Genomic DNA, 5,659 nt, shown 5'->3' on the forward strand with positions numbered 1-5,659 from the left:
ATATTAAGCCTTAAAATTAAATCCAGAAAAGCAAATAATGTTAATATTTTTACAATTTAATTATAAGTGTTCGATTCTAAAAAATAAAAATCTGTTGACAAAAATATTTCATTTATGAAAATGTAAATAATAATTTGTTAAGAAATTCTTGATAATAAATCAAAATGATGAATAAAACTGATTTGAAAAAGTTTTATGAGCAAAAGAGTTTTCAAAGAATAAATTCCCTTAAAAAAAGTAAGCACAATGTAGTAAAGCAAAATTGAATTTGTAAATCTAAAAGAAAAAATTACACTCAAATTCGATTATTATTAAGTAAGTTTTTTTTTTATTATGTCTATGTCTACTATCATAAAAAACATATATTATCTCAAAAGTTACATAAAGAAGGTTTATTCTTAACGAATAAATCCAAGAAGGCATAAATCTTATTTTTTCCAAAATTTATTAATAAATGTTTAATTCTAAAAACCAAATTTCATTAAAAAAAAGAATTTTTGGTTACTATACCTATGATTTTCAATCATTTAGTAGAAAGGATATATATATTATTTATCATTATTTAAATAAATAAATTCATAAATCCTGGATCTTCAGCATCATTCAGTTCTACACTGCTGGGGGACTATCCACTAGTGGACATAAGCCTCCCTTATTTCTGCCGATCCCTTTTTATCTTTTGAAATTTAGATTTTAAGAGCAAGATGAGTATACTTGATCCTCATGGCTACTTTCTTATCACCAATCAAAATTTCTTTATTATGAACTAAGTTTGTCATATATTTTATTTTTGAAATATTCATTTTCCGACCTACCTGAGAGCATATCTTTTGTATTTCTTGTATTACAGCTTTAATCAATTTAGATATCTTTATTTATTCAATTTCAATCATCCACATTGAGGCCCTTGCTTTCCCAATTAAGTTTTCTAAAAGCATACTTAAAGACTGCTAGAAAGAATTTGGGCGACATAGTGCCTCGCTGACTAACACCTCTGGCAATTTGAGTACATTAAGTTTTTCATGAAGTTTTACCATCATTTTAGCATTTTTCCAGATATTGTAAATTAGCTTTGAGTATCTGTAATTAACCCGACATTCCTGCGATACACTGAGAATAGCATTCAGCTCTACCAGACCACCAAGATTTTTTAAAAGTCTATAAAAGTAAAGACTAGTGGTCTATTGTATTTGATACTTTTTTCAACACTATTTTCATGCTTTGCAGATAATCAGTATTTCAGCCTGCTTTAGAGGTTGATAAAAATCCAGTTTTTTTTCTAGTCTCATTATTAGTTTTGTGAATGGGTTATAGAGGTGGTTGAGAAGGCTTATTGATCTGTAGTTTTTAAGTTCCCCTATATCATTTTTCTGATGGAGTCGAATTACAAAAGTATTGTGCCTAAATCGTAAATGCACAGTTAAATCGCATATTGATATTTTCTAAACGCAAACTACCAATTTTTATTGTATCTGCAACCATATTATCTTCTCCAAAAGCTTAATTATACTTTGTTCTCCTTGACGTAAGCTTTGTTTGATCTATTATGATTCATGGTAATTCTTTCAAATCTTAAAAGGCGATTGTACCCTTTTTGGCTGTTACTCTATCCAATTCTGTTCTAGACTTTAATATATTATCTTCGTTTTGGCTTATGTGCAGCATCTAATTAACGTCTTCTGCTATTTTTCGGAGTTTGTCTCTCTATTTGTTCTTATAAGATCATATTTAGTGTTTAGTTTGATTAAATGTTTTTCTCAATTCCAATTTTTGTTTTCAAATCTTCATACTTTTATTATCTTTAATCGTTGTTGGATGTAATTTAATTGAATGCTCTTATTGCCCTTTTGGTGCGTTATTAATAGCTATTCCTTTACTCCTGAAGTCTCTTCTTTCTTTTGCATCATTTGCCTCAATTGTTCTTCGTTTAGTGTTTGGTGCCTGGATCTTACTATTACTAAAATTATCAATACATATTTAATTCTAAAATAGCTAAAATAAAAATGTATGATAAAATTCTAATATAAAAAAATTATAAGGAATACTTTGAAGCAAAAAAGATATTAATTAATAAATTGAAATTACACTCCTATATGTCCGAGACATGGTATTTTTGTTTAAAGTACCTGGTATATCCTCTTAAAGCAGTGAAAGCAGTACACAATAAGACTAAATAATCTTAGATAACTTAGTTCTAAAAAAATGTATTATTCAAGAATTTGGTTGCTACATATTTAAAATGTGACCAAGTTCAACAATAAGAATAATACACCATAAAAGCGATAATATAAATAAAATCTGTGGGTGCATCCTAATCCAATTGACTTAGGGGTTGTATGGGTATAGGAACTGATAACAAAATCGGTTTTATTTTCGTATAAAGGACCCAATAACCGATAAAAAGGGATATAAAGGAACAATCCGGGATTCGTTAAATGTTCTCTTCTTTGAGGAAAAAACGGTCGTTTTTCATTATTAATTTCCACTAAAAACGACAAATCTTTAAAGATATTTATAAAGAAATTTGCGAGTTTTTGCTTTTAAAAAACATCCTTTCATCATTTGTCTCTTCTAATTATTGTCGCGGTCATTATAAAATAATGTACCAACGTCAAACATATTATCATATGTTATGTCAGGAGGGAAACATAACGTTGTAATATGCCAGCTTTTTTTAATGTACAGCAGCAAGTAATTATGTTTTTCATTATCATGTGTGAAAAATACGCTTTTCATGTTAAGCGAAAAAAGACATTGCTTTACTTTTAATTTATATTATAGAATATTATCATTAATTTTTTATTTCATCTCAGATATCAAACTAAGATGGGAATATTAAATTTATATAGTATATTCTATAACAAGTGCGAAATAAGCAAAATTCTACACGAGGAGAGAGGTTTGTTGCCTAGTAATTATCTATTTCGCACATGGTATAGACTATACTTTTTCTACGACTATCAAATAAAACAACAGGGTGTCCCTTTAAGTGTATAAAATTCAAAGATAAAAGGTCAGTAAAATTAGGGTAAAATAGCGTAATTTAATACTTTTTAAAATATTTTGTAAAAATTTGAAACTTACGAGTATTTTCGAAGATATTCGAATAAATCAAAAAAACTTTTAAATTATTTTCTGTCATGTAAAGTCGTAGAACAAAGTAAAAATAAACTTTTTCATAGCCACTTTTTTCGCCCTTCATGATGGTAATTTAAAATTGATGATACGACGTTTTGTCTTTTAGAGTTCATCATCAACTTTTTTTCTTAGGGCCACTATAGTCAATTACATCAGATCAAAATACTTCTATTTTTACCTTTTCAAAAAAAGTTTCACTATTATATATTATTATTAAAAAGAGTTTGTAAAAGCAAATAGAAACTTAAAATCCAAAAAAAAATTAAAAATGTAAATTAAATTTATATTACTCGATAAAAAAAACTAATTTTTTTTTATATGAAATGTTTATTTCTCATTCTTGAACAATCAAAAACTATCAAAAAACAACACAGATTACAAATAATATATTTGCTTTTATTTTTCATGGTTTTTGTTATATATATTTATTGTAATTCCAGTACAATTTTGAATTGTAATATTTTTAGGGGAATCCGAATTTTGCTTAAATTTGGGTTTTTTGTATGCTGGTTCCTCATTTTCATTAATTTGGGACATTATTTAACTTGAAACATTTAGGCGGTTTGGTAGTGAGTTATCTATATACTCTTCAGCAATTTCTGTAGATTTCCACCCTTCGTGTCTTTTTAATGTTTCTATATTCGCTCCAGAATCCACAAGCATTGTTGCAGATGTTCTTCGAAAACAAAGACTCCTGTATAATCCAGGGTTGGGTAAGTTCAAAAATTGTGCCATTTGTTAAGGCATATTTCCTAGTTTGTTGTTTATTCCAATCACTTGCTTGGAGCAGCGTCTATTTTGAAAGTTAATGAAGATACTATTTGTCGCAATATCTGGGGGCCGTAGAGATAAATATTTTTTAAATAAGGTATAAAACTTTCCAGTGATTGTAAAGTTTCTAAGCACTTTAGTTCTTATATTAGGAACATTTATTATTATAGCGGACCCCAAGTTGTCAATATCCTGAACTTTTATTAAGTACAGCTCCTGTCTTCGACAAGCTCCCATAATTCCTAATATTACATACAGCAACCTAAAAAATTAGTACATTATACATAGGTGTTTCAGAACTATGGGATCACTTCTGGATGTTGTTCAGTGCAACAGAAGAATCCATTTGAGTATAGAAACCCATGTCCGGAAATAAGTCACTATGCCACTACGGCCCTAAGACGCGTTAAAATTTATAAAAAACATTAATTACCTCAATAGGATCTGCTGCATTTATTTTTACCTTTTGTACATGATACCATAACAACAATTGTTTAAAATCAACGCTTATAATTCTCAATGTCATGTTTAAAAATTTTATAGCTTACAATTTTTAAACATTTATTGATAATGGAAAACTTTACTAATCAAGAATTGGCGGATATGCGTTTAGCATGCGGAGCAACAAACTGCAATGCACGAGCAGCATCGCGGTTGTATCATGAACGTTATCCCGAGCGACAGCATCCTGGATACAAAAAGTTTATTGCGGTTCATCGGCGGCTCGCTGAGACAGGCATGTTTAAGACCAAGATGCATGATACTGGTGTTGCTCGAACCGTAAAAACGGTCGAATTTGAAGAAGAGGTGCTTCAGCGAGTTGCCGATGAACCATCAAATAGCACACGTGACGTCGCTAAGAATATAAATACGAGTAACGCTTCTGTCTGGCGGGTACTACACGAGCAACAACTCCATCCTTACCACTTCCAGAAAGTTCAAGGTATGACTGCAGCCGATTATCATCCTAGAGTTCAATTTTGTCGATGGCTTCTGGATCACATCATTGCACAACCAAATTTTTTACGATATATTTTGTGGACCGATGAAGCCTCTTCCACAAGAGACGGTATTTTTAATAGTAGGAATAGCCATGTTTGGGAAGAAGAAAATCCTTATGCAATTTTTTCAAGAAAACATCAGAATCGTTGGTCTGTCAACGTATGGGCACTTGGGCAGGCATTGTTGATGATTATTTAATTGGACCATGCCTTCTACCGGAACGGTTAACACTTAACAGGACCTATTTATCTGCGTTTCTTGGAGGAAGTTCTCTCAGAACTCCTTGAAAATGTTCCACTAAACGTTAGACAGCAAATGTGGTTTCAGCAGGATGGAGCGACGGCTCACTTTGCTGTACAAATACGCGAGTATTTGGCTCAGCGGTTTGGGCACCGTTGGATTGCCAGAGGTGGGGCAGTTTCTTGGCCTCCTAGGTCACCCGATTTAACGTCTCTCGATTTTTTCTTGTCGGGACAGGTAAAGTCTTTAGTCTACGAAACTCCAGTAGAATCAGAGCTAGACTTAATTGGACGAATAACAGCAGCATTTGAAATCATTCAAAACGAGGATCAAATTTTTAGCGTAGTCCGCCGAAATCATGTGCGGCGTTTAAATCGGTGTATTGAGGTTGGAGGAAGACATTTTTAACAGTTGTTGTGATGGTATCAAAAGGTGAAAATAAATGCATCAGATCCTATTTAGGTAATTAATATTTTTTCTAAATTTAAACGCGTCTTAGCGCCGTAGT

This window comes from Anthonomus grandis, chromosome 1 (assembly GCF_022605725.1).
Source record: "Anthonomus grandis grandis chromosome 1, icAntGran1.3, whole genome shotgun sequence".
Taxonomy (NCBI): Eukaryota; Metazoa; Arthropoda; class Insecta; order Coleoptera; family Curculionidae; genus Anthonomus; species Anthonomus grandis.